Source organism: Macaca nemestrina, chromosome 4, assembly GCF_043159975.1.
Source record: "Macaca nemestrina isolate mMacNem1 chromosome 4, mMacNem.hap1, whole genome shotgun sequence".
In the NCBI taxonomy this organism is placed as follows: domain Eukaryota; kingdom Metazoa; phylum Chordata; class Mammalia; order Primates; family Cercopithecidae; genus Macaca; species Macaca nemestrina.
Window position 1 is genome coordinate 112,123,480 of NC_092128.1, and position 15,781 is coordinate 112,139,260.

The 15,781-nt window shown below is 40.9% G+C and overlaps 1 protein-coding gene and 1 long non-coding RNA gene across 3 annotated transcripts in view; one reads left to right on the top strand and one right to left on the bottom strand.

Annotated features, from left to right (window-relative positions):
* LOC105494182 (inhibin subunit beta A) overlaps window positions 1–15,781 on the bottom strand; it is a 45,002-nt gene that overhangs the window by 28,362 nt on the left and 859 nt on the right. Inside the window, exon 1 of one of the 2 annotated variants that reach the window (XM_071095087.1) lies at window positions 4,460–4,546. The exons of the other annotated variant lie outside the window; for it this stretch is intronic. The gene's annotated coding sequence lies outside the window, so the exon portion shown is untranslated. Of the gene's footprint in view, window positions 1–4,459; window positions 4,547–15,781 lie in introns of those variants that run through there. 2 annotated transcript variants of the gene reach the window in all.
* Window positions 1–15,781, top strand: part of LOC105494181 (uncharacterized) — a 217,783-nt gene that overhangs the window by 19,547 nt on the left and 182,455 nt on the right. The window contains exons 4-5 of the long non-coding RNA XR_011622333.1: window positions 465–562; window positions 2,502–4,868. This is a non-coding gene — a long non-coding RNA (uncharacterized lncRNA). The remainder of the gene's footprint in view (window positions 1–464; window positions 563–2,501; window positions 4,869–15,781) is intronic.

Below are 15,781 nucleotides of genomic sequence, written 5' to 3' on the forward strand. Positions count from 1 at the left end.
TCTGGAATATATTTTGGCATACAGAACAAGGAAGAGCTATGACATTTTAGAAATTTTTCCAAAGATTGAATGAGCACCATTTACGAACTTTTCACTTTGGAACGCCATTTTCATCACCTGTTGAATGTGTATAAATATGAACACTAATTTCATTCGATTGATCTGTAGTGTGTTGCTAAGCTTGTGATCCCGTTCCATTCATATCGTTTCCCAGTTTTAATGTTGTTCTTTTAACTCTAGTTCTGTCCTATCCCAGGTCTTTTTATGTATGTGACTCAAGTCCACAACCCAACAGTTATCTTGATTAAAATATAATTTCTTAATGCCAGGGCTTTATAACAACTGTAGATAATTCTAGGTTTTTCTCTACCTGTAGTTACTCAAAGTTTGTCATTTAATGGTAGCATATTATTGAACAGTGTGTTTGTTTGTTTGTTGAGACTGTGTCTCACTCTGTCACCCAGGCTGGAGTGAAGTGGTGCGATCTCGGCTCACTGCAACTTCCATCTCCTGGGTTCAAGCAATTCTCGTGCCTCAGCATCCTGAGTAGCTGGGACTATAGGTATGCACCACCACACCTGGCTAACTTTTTGTATTTTTAGTAGAGATGGATTTTCACCATTTTGCCTGGGCTGGTCTCGAACTCAGGCAATCCACCTGCCTTTGTTTCCTGAAGTGCTAGGATTACAGGCCTGAGCCACCGTGCCTGGCCTTAAACAGTGTTTTTAATTTAAAAAGCTTCTTCCCAATTCTAAAAATAATAGGTATTCATTTTTCAAATACAAACACCATCGAGGAAAAAAGAAAGGAAGGAAGAAAGAGAAAGAGGAGGGAGGTAAAGAGGAAACAAAGAAAGAGAGAGAAGGAGGAAGGGAAAAGAGGGAGGAGGGACAGAGGGCTCCTACAATTTAATCATCCAAAGAAAACCAGAAACAAAATTATGGTTTATGTCTTTCCAGAAATGGAAAGATCTTTCCTCATTTCAGGAACATTTTCTTCTATTGCATTTTTGACAAGTGTTTTTGTTTGTTTCTAAAATTTTCTTGAATGTGTAAATTGTTGATTTAAAGATTTAGTTTTTGAGCGTGCTCTTTAGCTTTCTTTGCTCTTTGTTTCGTTTCTTCTTGTTAGTTGAGGAATTTATGCATAAGCCCTATGTTGCTGTTTATTCTTTTCCTGTTAACTCATTTTTGAATGGGATAAGACAGCAGGTCTACTGTTTGCCCTAAAATAGCATAGATGTGTTCTCATCTATCCTCTTTTCTACTTCTCTCAGCACCATCTACATCTTATCTAATGGTTGGGTGCTGATGGCCTCTAGGGCCTAGGACAAGAGCTGAGGTCATGGGTTGGAACTTTCTGTTGACCCTGCAGCCAGGTCCTGTCTTGCCAAGTTAGGAGCGTGTCCCTTCTGTTGGAGGAATATGCTTCAGGTCTCAACCTTTTCCATAGTTTTGGAATGGACTGGGTTAGAAAGATGTTGGAGTTTGCAGCCTTTTTCTTCTGTACTGATGCATGCGTTTAATTCTTCATCGTGTCTCAAGCTTACAGCTCTCACTCCTCATTTCCTTTTCTTACCTATGACAAAGCCTCTGTTCCTCCATCCTTAGATGTAAGCTTATGCCACCATTGACAAAACTTAGGGAGAGAAAACTAAAATCACCCATGCACTCCAGGCTTGGCAGATGCTTACACCTGACTCATTCTTTTGTTTTCGGGTCTTTCCCCCAACGGCTGCCATAGCTGTGTGTTGGCTGGCTGCTTCCCGGTCCCTAGTTGGACCCTGCTTCTCTGCAGTCCCTTGCATACAGACTCTCTCTGTGAGACACATTCTCCTCCTCTTGGGCAGGACCTAAAACAGCCTCAGGCCTGCCTTCCCTCCCATGCAGACCCTATTAGGTCCACAGGAAACTCATGTATTTCTAGCCCACTATTGATAGGAATGTGGTTTCTTAATAAACATAGCCCCTTCCTCTTTTTATCCTTTACCTTGTCTTAGACCAATTTACATTTATTCAGGCATGAGTTAGGCATCAGTGTACAGGGTCCCTCAACTGCAGAAGGTGCTGTTGAAGCCTATGTTAGTTATCTTCCCTGGAGTTGAGGAAGATTAATTAACCCTGCCCTGTTGAGAGAGCTGGGACTCACACACAACTGACAGGTGCTTCTTCTGAAGGCGTCTCCCAAAATTCACCCTCCCCCCACCCCCCTGCCTTGCTCTCCACTCTCTTAAACTTTTATATTCTCAACATCTCCCCAGAGTCTTAAAATAATGGAACCTGTTCTCAGATATCTACTTTAAAGATTCCTTTGCAGTGGTCTCCATCCCCTTCACTCTGGTATCTGATAGCTATCTGGTATTTTGGCCCCTGGGTTAGAATTTCAATTTTAAAACATACTAGTTTTAAAACACTAAATGTTCGTCTTCTATTATTGCTTGAGTGAGAAATAAGCCTTTATTGATTTTGGGGCATCATCATTTTGGGATCTATTTCTTCTAGCAACCATTACCTTCAAGATAGAGAAGAGCAGAAGATGAGAAATTTAAAGGCAGAGGCTTGGGAACCTTCATATTTACGAGGTGAGTGGAGGAAGAGGAGCCTGTGAGGAGCTTTGAGGAGTCAGATGTGTAGGAGAAAAACATGTAGGGAACATTGTCAAGGAAGTCAAGAAAAGTGAGAGTTTGAAAATGTCAGATGACACGATGTGGTCAAGTAAGACACTGAAAGAAAGGCCCAATAGATCTGGCAATATTCTAATCAGTGGCAGTGCTAGCCTGAGCAGATCAGCTTTGTTACTTGGGGACAGATTTTAGTGGGAAGAGGAGGGGATGAGAAGACTAAGGAGATGTACTCTGTCAAACTCTGTGAAGAAGAAATTGAGTAATGACTAGAGAAGGAGACACTGAGGATTGAGAGAAAGCCCTTTCAAATTTTAAGATAGAGATTTAAGCTTCTCTTCTGAGAGAAGTGAGCTGCTAAAGGTAAATAACTTTACAATATGAGAGAAGACAGAGAAACAAATTTCCTCCTGAAGTAAGAAATGATGGATTGATTTCAAAATAGACACATGTTCACACCACTCCTTACCACCTCCATCACTGCCCCTCGGGCCAACCTGCCATTCTTATTGATCTAAATATACCACCACACCTGAATAATTGCAACAGCCTCCTAGCAAATCTCCCTATTCCCATCCTTGCCCCCGTAGACTATTGGGAATCCAACACTCCAAATGACCCTTTCAAAAATGCAAGGCAGATGAGGTCTCTCCTTTGCTCCTACCCTCCCGTGGCTTCTCCACTCACTCACTGTTGTGGCCAGAGAGAAGCTACGTGACCTGGCCACATCCCCGATCATGTCTTCTCTGTTTCTCCTTGGTCTCTGTCTTCTTCACATGTGATCCCCCTTGCTTTCCTTCCAACAGAATGAGCTTGTGCATGTCCCAAGCCTTTGTGCTTGACATCTTCTCTGCCAGGAATTTCATCATTTTCCATCAGACACCCTCGCAGCTCACTCCCTGACTTTCTTGTTATTTGTTTCCAGATCACTGAAGCCTTTTTGGACCACTCAATATAAAATAGCAGCGGACTCCACCCTGGTACACCCTAACACCCAGCCTGTTTCATTTTTCTCTGTTATATTTATCACCATCTGAGGTATTTGTTTATTGTCTATGTGACAACACTAGAATGAGGGTAGAGACATTGTTAACAGCTAAATCTTGGCACCTAAAACTGTGTCTGGCATATAGTACTTGCTCAGTAAATATTTTTTGGCTGATGAATTAATCCTAAGCATAGGTGGTAGGATTAGCCTTAAATTAAACAAGAAGAAAAAAAATAAAGGATGGGCATAGAGAGAGATGATAATAACTGACAGAGAAGGGAATTAAGAGAATTTTCATCTCATTGATTTTGCAGTAAAAAAAAAAAAAAGGTAAGCTCATCTGCTGAGAGAGATGTCAAAGCTGGTGGAGGTGGTGGAGTGGAAGGTTTGAAAAGATAGGTGAGGCCGGGCGCGGTGGCTCAAGCCTGTAATCCCAGCACTTTGGGAGGCCGAGACGGGTGGATCACAAGGTCAGGAGATCGAGACCATCCTGGCTAATACGGTGAAACCCCGTCTCTACTAAAAAAAAAAATACAAAAAACTAGCCGGGCAAGGCGGCGGGCGCCTGTAGTCCCAGCTACTCGGGAGGCTGAGGCAGGAGAATGGCGTAAACCCGGGAGGCGGAGCTTGCGGTGAGCTGAGATCCGGCCACTGCACTCCAGCCTGGGCGACGGAGCGAGACTCCGTCTCCAAAAAAAAAAAAAAAAGAAAAGATAGGTGAAATGTTATAACAGTGGCAGAACCAGATAGGAGATGAGGGGGATTCTGAACACCTCCAGGCATTCTGGAAGACATTGAGACTGAATGCACTGAAGTTTCAGGAACACCAAACCACGGTTGTTCTGTCTTACCCAGAAGTGTTCTTCACTGTAAGGTGTAGAAGAGAGAAGGTCAATTGTCTAGATATAGCACTGCTGTCCAGTAGAACTTTCTGCAATCATGAAAAGGTTCTACAATCTGTACCGTGCAATCGAGTAGCCACTGGCCACGTGTGCTTATTGAACATTTGGAATGTAGCTATTGTGACAGGCTGCACACTACACAGCACACGTCGGGCGATCCAGACTCAGGTTCTGGCAGAGCAGGAGCTGAGAAAGGACAACAAAGAATGGGAGTAAGAGGAAATGTCAGTAAATAAACTGTGTGGTGCCCTCAGGAATCTGAACCAGGTGAAGAAAGATGTGAAGCCAAAAAGCTACTGATGGTTTGTGAAAAATAGCATCATTCAGGAATCAGAGATATGGATGATGTGAAATGCAGGTATGTTGAGAGAGAGTGAGAGCTGATGGGCATTGGGGTCTCAGAAAATGAAATGCTGAAGATTAAGATTTCAAAGGACAAACCATTGTGAATAGTAAAACAGCCCAGGGCATGGGCATGGGATATGTTTCTTATGTAGAGTGGTTGTGAAAGTCTTTGGTGTTAAGGGATTCAAAGGTCTGTAAGAGAGGGTTGGCTGAATAAAAAACCTGGGGTAGATGTCTGGCACAGAGATGTATAATGTGACAGCCACAGCCTTAAGGCTGTTTTTATATGAAGGTGGAAATACGATGAAGATGATGTTCTGTTAGTTATCATTGATCAAACACTCATTTCTGCTAGGCATGGAGCAAAGTGCTTGATATATATGTAATACCCTTTCACCCTTCAAATAACATTTTGAAATAGGTTTTCTTATTATTGCCAATTACAGATGAAGCCACTGAGGCTTGGAAAGACCAGATAACTTGTCCAAGGATATACCCTGAAGGTGTGATGGAGCTAGGATTTCAATCCAGGCAGCTTGGCATGAAAGCTCATGCTGACCGGGCACAGTGGTTCATGCCCGTAATCCCAGCACTTTGGGATGCCCAAGACAGGTGGATCACTTGAAGTCAGGAGTTCGAAACCAGTCTGGCCTACATGGTGAAACCCCATCTCTACTAAAAATACAAAAAATTAGCTGGGCTTAGTGGTGCTACTGGGTAGTCCCAGCTACTCTGGAGGCTGAGGTAGGAGAATCACTTGAACCTGGGAGGCAGAGGTTGCAGTGAGCCGAGATTGCACCACTGCACCCCCGCCTCGGCAACAGAGTGAGACTCTGTAACAAAAAAAAAATTAAAAAGACAAGAAAGCTCATGCTGTCCAGCACTAAGCTCCATTACTTTCTTCTTTTTTCTTTATGTCTTTCATGTTCTCATCTGAGCCTTCATACTTGCACAGCAGTGGTCAGCACTAAGAGTCCTTAGTGGCTAGCACCCACCCCCATCCTCATCCATGTCTCCCAGATCAAGGAGCTGCAGGAAAACATGCATGCTTGATAGGAGGTGGAATGTCCGTGGAGGACTCCATGTCAGAGAAGTTAGCTGGTGGGCAAGGTTAGAGTGGAAACGGAGAGTTATGGCAGCGTATTACAGTGGAACAAGTGGGAACGTAGGAAGGGGTGCAGTGGGAGGAAGAAGGTGGGGATACGGAACCCACTGGATGAGATTCCTGGAAAGGAGAGTCCTTGGAAGGCCTTCATTTGGGATGGTGCAAAAGGCTGACAAGCTAATATTAATTGGCCTTAAACTTTCATACTTAAAATATAATATGTATGGCATGCACAATACTCATATCCCATGCCAGGAGAAACATGTAAGTGTAATGCTTACCTATATTAACAGATATTAGAATGGCACTAAACAGGAAGCATTTTTAAATTTAGGAGTGCCTGGTTAGCATAGTAGCATTCAACCGGTTCTTGCTACACCTGCTTCCGTGAGAGTATCACACAAGATAAAAACTTCCAGAAGCACTGAGATAAGAGTGGGGATGAGCCTTAGTCTACATACACAGGTGTTCAGGATAGGTAATTTACTTTATTTTTCTGTGATTGCATTAAATTCCTACCCTGAGCCTTCAATTTGCCATATGCTAGTAAATAAGCCTCACTCTATTTGAAGTCCTCACATTTTTTTTCTGTACCTAAATTCAGGAATCGGGGAGGGTGGGTGGAGTAGAGCAGAGGGATGAGAGAGCTTGTCTAGTTTTTTCACTCTTGGGCTAGAGAGGGTAACATGTGACTTAGCACCTATCTTACCTGTGTCCGTGCAGAACCCTTCTTCCTTCCTGTTCTAGGCAGATCAGAGCTAACTTGTTCCTCATTGTTAATTGTGAGGCCCTTTATTATAATGTTTTTCAAGTTCTGGTCAGTATAATAAGGCAAAAAATAAAAATAATGAGCAAAACGCAACAAAGCGGTGACAAAATTATCTTTATTTCTTAGTAGATGGTGTGAGTGTGCTACAGGTATAATTTTTCAGTGCACAAATTCATATGCAAAACACATGACATTTCTTTAGTTCTGAAATCAACACAAATCAGTGGGAAGTCAAATCTCTCTTAAGGTTTTTTACCCTCCCCTCATTCTAAAGTTTCCTGGTCTTGACAAAGGGAAGTTCCTCTGTTCATAGGTCCCCACTGGCTAATGCTGGGGTGCCAGTGCTCTCCGAGAGGCCCCACAAGGACTGAGACCTTGCTGCTCTCCTAGGTACTGCCCAGCTGCCTGCAAAGCTCCACTGCTCCTGTGAGGGTTTTGCCAGCCTCCCACCCACCTCTTCCTCTCCTCCCTTGGCCATGTCCAGTCCATTTTCCTTTCTGCACTGCATGTGCCAGGTACCCACCACAGCCTGTTCCAAATTTAGTAAAAGTCTGCCCTGCAGAAGCATCCGAGGCAAAGATACACAAAGCCCTGGCTTTCTACCTTTCATACAGGAAAAAGGACAATACAAAAGATAAACACAAACCAATATTAAAACAAATTGTATTCACCATTGTGTGACCACAACAAACCCTAACTACGTTAATTTGCAAGCTTACATAAGAGTTCAGCCAGATAACAGAACACAAATATTTTAAAAATAACAGCACTTTATAGGACAAAATAATATACAATACCTAGAAGTTATTTTAGAAGATAGTTGTTTCTCTACTCTCCATTTTACAGATGAAAGAAAAAGTGCATAAACAGAGTGACTGGTCCAATTTTACACACCTATACAGTGGCAGAGCTAGACTACAAACCCAAGTCTATTCAGTTCCAAACTCCATGCACTCAATCACTATAGCATACTGTCATAATAAAGCGATATATTCCAGTATTATGTTATAGTGATTGGGTGATATATGGAGTTATGGAGTGCTATGTATCTATCCCTCTCCTACATTTGTTGAGCATGTACTACTTGCCAGGCACTTTGCTAAAAACTCTTCAAACATGGTATCTTTTAATCCTACAGTATCCACTCACGTAGGTGTTATTAATCCATTTGGCACCTGAGGCAGATGAAGAATGTGATGAACTAATTCTTCATTCATTCTTCAACTGTGATCTGACGTGTGCCATGAATACCATTAAAATTGTTCTGACAAATATGACCAATAATCCTCTCTACAGAACACTTCAGTGTTCTCTTTTTGAGTGATTGCATCTACTTCCTGGTTTTAACTGATAATATTGGTGATTCCTAATCTCTCTCTGGCAATACCTTTTATCTGAGTTTCAGACTCATACAAACAACCGTATATTGATTTTATCCATTCAGGAGTCTTTTAGGCACCTTTAACTCAACATGTTAAAATTTAACCAACTTCTTTCTCCCTAAACAAGCTCCTACTTTTGAATTTTGATCTCAGTTATTGGTGTCCAATCACCCAAGAGTTCTTTCTTGACTACTCTCTTTTCAGTCTGCACAACTAAATACAATCAATAACCACATCATAACCATTTACCTTATATGTAGTTTTAAAGGATGATAAAACAGGACATTGTAGGTTAGGACCTTAACCCAGGTTCTAGCACAATGAAAACTCTCAAGAAATGTTGGCTATTGTTTTTACTAATATATAAGCAATGACAATAGCCACTAGCACAACAGAGACACACTGACTGTGCCACTGCAGACCATGGCTATTAATTAGATGCTGGATCTTTTTAATTAATGTCCCCATTGTGTCCTTTTTTCTTTTTTCTTTCATATTTCCATATCTTTGCTCTGTATTTAGTGAGACTTCTTCAACTTAACCGTCTATCCTTCCTTTTACTTTTGTTTTAACTAATATTTTTAATTTGTAAAAGCATTTGAATTACTGTTTCCTTTCTGTCTTTGGGTTTAATTTCTTTTAAAATATTTCTAAGAACATTTTGTGAAGGTGCCCTTAGAAAAGACACTTTCTGTTCTGTGCTCTGAATAATTTCTGTTTTCCACATCATCTATTTTTTTGTTTGTTCACCTTTCATAACTTTGGTTTCCCTCATGCCTAGTTATCCTTGGTTGTTCCTTTGTATTCAAGATGGAATATACTAATTATTATAGTGGGCATGTTAATTACCAGAGCTAGAGTGAGTGCCTTTTGCTGTTGTCTAAAAGTATGTTTGTTTCCTGACCTCTAATTCTTGATAGGAAACATGAGTAGGTGATTTTGTTTGGTTTATTTCTCTTTATCTTGAACCCTATGCCTAGAAGAGTATCTGGCACATAATAAGGACTCCCAAAATAAAAGCACATTGTTATTGAAGGGCTTTTCCTATTGTAGTTGGCAAGATTGTTAGTGGACTCTAAAGAGACTTCTAATGAAACAAAGACACTAACCTAGTCCTGGGAAAGAAAGAGAAATATAGTTTAAGTATAGTTAACCCTTCAAGCCAATGTTCTTTTATTTTCTTCTATTTTTATTATAGAAACTTCCCAAAATCAAATTAAAACAGAAAGGGGCAATGCTGATCTGATAGCTCACACCCTCTGCATTAAGAATTAGATATGAATCCTGAATCCTGATTCCATTTCTATTAGTGAGATCCTGAGATACATCCCTTAACTCTCTAAATCTTAGTTTGTCTACATACAGAGACCATAAATCTTATCTGCTTGCTTCCCAGGGTTTTGTGGGAATTTAAGTAAATATCTTATATTTCAGTCACCTTAGAAACAATTCATTTTACAAATACACTTTACCAGGCTTCATTTTTAAACTCATGGTTGTACCATAGCCTATGTTTACAAGTGTTCCTCCCAAAAAAGCCTGTGGTAACACATTGCGTTAACTGGCACATATCAGAGAATGTGTTCCTGGGTTGCCAGACATGAATCAAGACTTGATTGAATCAAATTCTCAGGTACTAATCTTTTAATCTTAGCACTCTGTTGATGTCACCCCTCTATGGCCTTCTGTTTGCTTCTAGAGAAGTCTAAAGTAAGCCTGATTTTTTTGCTTCTCTCAAAGTTAGCTTGTTACTGTCTTTTTAAATTTTCTTCATGGATACTTCTCAGCTCTGCTTTATTTTGTTTTTATTTCTCTTCATAATTCAAAAACTTACCATGGTGGAATGATATGTGATATTTTCTATTAACATTTCCTGAAACATGTTTAGCCCTTTTCAGTCTGCACACTTTGGCGGTTTCTTTTAGTTCAAGAAAGTTTTCTTACAATTACTCTGGTTTCTTTTCCAATTCCTAGGTTGGCTTTCCATTTTATGAACCCCGTATCTTTTCTCTGTGAGTATTCGTCTCTTGGTATATTTCTTCTTTTTACTGGAAGAGCTGCTGAAGTGTATCACTCTCATCTGTGTGGAATTTTATTCAATACCCATCTTGTCCTTTATAATCTCTAGTACAGATTTTAATTCTGCAATTGCAAATTTTTTATCCTTTTTATCTCACTTGGCCCTTTTTTATCCTGGATTTCTTTCTAAATTATTCTACTGCTTTTATCTTATCATTCTGTCTTTTTCAGGCCACTTTTTCTTGGACTGCTTCAGGGTATCAGATTTCTAAAATGTCCTTCTGTTAGTAAATAACTTTAAGAAGAATGCTTTTCCATGGAATGCTAAATATCCTGGACACTTCTCTTTTTCAAACATATAGTTCTTTCATTGTTTTGTTTTGTTTTTCTTCTTTTTTCCTTTTCATCTGGAAAGAGAGCCATTCATACTTGATGTTTACAATTAGATAACACAGGTTCTTTGGCTTTGTTCTCTGACTTTTGTAACCTGTTAAATACCCTGGAAGGAAGGTAATTAGTAACTCCTAGAATCGGTTAAGCATTCTTCTTAGGATCATTGATTCTGTGATATTCTACATCAGTGGTATACATGAAAACCTACAATTCCTAAGACACACTTCTATAGAGGTACTTCCATTTCTTACACTAAAGGAAGGCTTTACTAAGGGGGTGGTGTTTTCAAGATTTAATGTGTCAGTATTCCCTTGTTTTCTGGAAGTGGCAGTCCCAAGACTGATGCAGAAAGTAACAGGGGTAGAAAAGAGGGGAGAGAGGGAAAAAGGCAATGTTATAGTCCATTTGGAAAGTCCTCTCTGTGCAGTGAAAATGGAGAGAAGATGACTAGTTTTAGTTAAGAGTCAAAAATTAGGAGGAAGGATATAGTGTTTTCCTTTCTTTAATATTTTAAATTTTTAACTTCAATTCTTTTTTTTCTTAGAAATGGGGTCTCACTCTGTCACCTAGGCTGGAGTGCAGAGGGGTGATCATAGTTCATTGTAGCCTTAAAATCCTGGGCTCACATGGTCTTCCCACCTCAGCCTTCTGAGTAGCTGGGACTACAAATATGAACCACCCCACCTGGCTAATTTTTTAAAAATTTTTTTGTAGAGAGGGGGTCTTGCCATGTTGCCCAGGCTGGTCTCAAACCCCTGGCCTCAAGTGATCCTCCCGCCTTCACGTCCCAAAATGCTGGGATTACAGGAATGAGCTACCACCCCCAACCCCGTCTTCTTTCTGATGAAAAGTGCTGTTTTATTTCATGAGTCAATGCATAAGTTAGCCAGTCAGGCCCCAGGAAATCAGAGTTAATGAAAATATCTCCCAAATTATCGGTTTGGTTGTTGGTTATTTAAAGTAACCAAAAAGGGGAACTAGGAGGGTAGCTTTTCTATGAAATAATGAGACAATTCTATGTTTCTGTCTTTTACCCCTGCTGTAGTTCTAAGGAAAAGCAGGTCATGAGGAAGGTTTTTCTGGAGCATTTTGACCAACTACTTTTCTTCCTTCTACTACATGATAAGATTCTGGACAAGAACAAAGGCCTAGACTTTTCCTACTTTTTTCTGTCTCACATGCAACTTTGCAGCCCATTCCCCTTTATTCATACCATTCTCTGTTTGCCCTCCTGTTTCAGTTCAAAATGAGGCCGAATACTTAGTGGTTATTCCCAATCGCAATGTTCTACATCAAATAAGAAAAATGGTATGTCTGATTAATAATGTTTTAAAACACAATAGCAAAAATCTCACATAGAATTCTAACTAAACTGTTAGAGTTACCATTAATGATCACAGCAATTATTAATGTTTTCATGTTCATAACCAGCCTGAGACTCGGTTTTCTGAGCAGAAGGCGTCTCAGAGTTTGTAAACTTGCCACGAAGTCACAGACTCTGACCGCCAGCAGGGTCCTCGTGAGTCATGAGTTCCGCCATGGCCCAGAGTGCCAAAATGTAGTTCTTCTCCACACTTTTCTACAGGAACTGGGGGTGCCTCAGCCGTTGGAAAGCTATCTTGTACTCTGTCCACACTCAATAAATGCTGCTTAATAATGACGATGAGAATATGTGTTCCATCTCACTTTTCTCCTGAACACCTCTATTTAGGGAGCCACAAATATTTCCCCAAGTCATTTATTCCATTGCCCGATTGGCTGCAGAGTCAAAAAAATTTTCCTACTGTCTCCCTTGAATGTTTCCATTTTCTTTTTGCAGCTCAGCCCGTTCCCCCTTGTCTTGTGTGTGGATACTACCCTAAACTATGTTGGTGGTTAGGAAGTCATGCTGGGAGGACATTGCCTCAAATTTCTCGTTTCCAGGTAGTCAAATCCAAGAATATGTTCCTGGATTCTAGGTATAAGCTGAGCTTGATTTGCAACCATTCATTATGAGAAAAAGAAAATTCTCTACTTATTTTCTTTTAAATGTTGGAAACTCTGCCAAGGCAGAGGACTGAGGAGCTGCAGAGTTGTGTGGAGCGGCCAGGGGCAGAGGCCGCCCGACTGTGGTTGCAGGATGGCCGCTGTCCCTGCTAATAACTGAGGGATCTGCAGGAATGATTAGCTGAGTTTCCAAAGCCCCTTCTTCCCAGGGTGTGCTCCTCAGAGTCCAACTACAGTGTCATATGTCTGTGCACATGATCCCACAGAGATGGGTGTAAGTGTATATAGCCTTGTGTGTGTAAGTACAACACACCAGCAATTTCTGTTTTAGAGAGGCACTAAAATGTCAGTTAGGATCTGTTTTATCTAGTTGCTCCTGTGCTTACTTCCCCAGCATGTGTCCTTCCTCTTGGAGCTGTGAGTGGGATCAGCCTTATGAGACGTCTGAGTTACAAACTATTCACCTTTTTTTTTTTTTTTTTTTTTTTTTTTTTTTTTTTTTTTTGAGACGGAGTCTCACCCTGTCGCCCAGGCTGGAGTGCAGTGACTGGATCTCAGCTCACTGCAAGCTCCGCCTCCCGGGTTTACGCCATTCTCCTGCCTCAGCCTCCCGAGTAGCTGGGACTACAGGCACCCGCCACCTCGCCCAGCTAGTTTTTTTGTATTTTTTAGTAGAGACGGGGTTTCACCGTGTTAGCCAGAATGGTCTCGATCTCCTGACCTCGTGATCCACCCGTCTCGGCCTCCCAAAGTGCTGGGATTACAGGCTTGAGCCACCGCGCCTGGCCACTATTCACCTTTGACACGACCCCAAAAGCCCTCCCTTCCCAAAGCAACTACCTCACTGCAAGAAATATCTGCTAAAAAAATTTTAGTCTTCTAGTTTTAAGGAGTGATCTCTCAACCTGACGGTCAACCTGACATTAAAATTCAGAGATATTCCTATTGATCTGTATTAACTCCTGCGGTAGAGGCTAGGAAGACAGCCCTGAATAAAACAGTCAACCTCCCCTTTTCTGCAGGAAGAAGGCAAACATTAACAGAATAGGGAGCTCATGGAGTCAGCACTCCCGGAGACAAGACAGCCAGATTTTCCTTAAAAAGTGACCCAAGGGCTGAAAACCAAAGGAGAAGTAGGATTTTTCTCAACAACAACATCTTGAGGTCATAATAATAAGTAAAAAACAACGCATTGAATGTGATTAAAGCTTATTATTTTCCATAGCAATTACAACAAATACAATCTAGTCTGAATTTGACACCGACCCCTCCCTCCCACTGCCACTACCATGAAGCCAGTGGGGTTGTAATTGTAGTTCCCACTGCACAGGCTTTGAGAAGGCTTCAGTGAAATACCCATGGTCACACAGCTACTCAGTAAAAGAATACAAAATAATAAATGAGCCTTCCAATTCCAACTCCAGGAAACTTCTGAGCACAGCCTTCAGAGAAATTGGCTGGGGAGTAGAGGTAAGAGGAGAGATTAGCCTAACCTCAGATGCCCAACTTCAGCAGTAGAACTCGGTTTTATAAATAAATGCAGGGTTTAATGGAAAGACTTCAGAGACATATCCAAGCTCAAATCCCAGCTCTGCCAGTGATTAGCTCTAACCTTGGGCAAATAATTCAACCCAACTATAATATGTGACTCCTTCCAAGCTAGCAGGAAGATTAAATGAGCTACTAGAAGACATACAACTAGTACCTGATACCTTACATGTTCTAATAAATTTGTCTTCTTTTTCCTGTAACCCAAGAAAAGAAGTAAAGCAAAAATGTCGCTTCACAAAAGAGGCACTAGAAAAAATACTCCAAATGGCCAGCCGGCTGTGGAGCCCTCACGACCAAGAGGGAGGTGCAAATATTAATAATACTGGGAGGCAGGAGGGCACCCATGGATGATGCCTGCTCTCCCCCTGATTCAGCTCCAAGACATAGGGAGAGTCATTCACACTACAGCAGAAGGAAACCTAGATAGGATGTGTTCTAGAGGAAACAGGAGCCAAAAAATAAGGAAGAGAAATTGGGCAACTAGATGAAATACTTGGATGTAGGACCCTCTTCTGTGCTCTTCCTTGATACCTTGGCTCTGTTTGCACCTCATATGCCCTGTGACCTATGTATGTGACTGCCATGATTGTCCTTTTTGACAGATAAAAAGATTAAAGGCAGATTTAGATCCCTCCCAGAGTACACTTTTATCTCGACATGAAGTGCATTTCTGGTCCAATTTCTGCTTCCAGGTTGCTCTGCTCCATACACTTTTTTGCTCCAACTTTAACTTGTGCTACTTTGTAATAATTTATGTTCCTTTACAAGACTCCTGAAATCTCTTTATGAAAGGATAGGTATAAGTGAAGAAATGCAAGGCAAATAAGTAAACATTAGATTTAAAAAGTTGTTTTTAACATTCCCACTCGCCAGCCCTCAGGCTGTTTCTAAATTCAGCTTCTGAAGCTCTAAACATCTACTATTGTTCAGGGCTGTTACGGCATTCCAAGCAAAGTTTCCTTTAAATAAGAAAACCCTATAAAAATGCCCAAGTTAAAACCAACAAACAAGATCTTGTCCTTAGATTGTCACTGCTGCCCTGTGTTGGGTCTTCACTGCAGCGAGGCGTGGGTCATTCTTAGTTGCTTTACTTCAGAATCACCCCCAGCCCCATTCTTCTGGGGCCACCTCTTCCATGAAGGCTGGAAAAACAAAAAGCACCTTTTCCCAGCTTTCACTGTAGGTAGCAAGCCCATGAGACCCATCGTTTCCTGATAAAAGTACAGAAAGTGCCAGCAATTTTCTTTTTCTCCTGACTTGGACACAGATGAGATGGCTAGAGCTGGAGCAGTCACCTTTTGACACTGAGGCAATAAGCCATCATGCTGAGAATGGCAGAGCAAAAAGATGAAAACAGTAGCTTTTGGACTGTCTGGCTCCAAGTGTATTGTTAACTGAGACATATAAGCCTCTGCATGACTAAGTTAGTATTAGTCGAGTTTCTATTCCTCGAAGCTAAAAGGCTTCTCAACTAAGACATATGTAAATATAGATAGAGATTAGGTATAGATATAGATGTAGACATAGATATAGATATAGATATAGTTATCAATAGATAGATTTATCCCTAGAAAATCATTCTTTTTCAATGCAGGCATGTTTAAGAAAATACAGCTTAATTGCTCTACACAGAATGAATCTATCGACTAAATTGTCGTCTGAACCCAAATGTACATGCATAGTGTCTCCAGGTTATTTTCTTTAACATGTTGTACAAAATA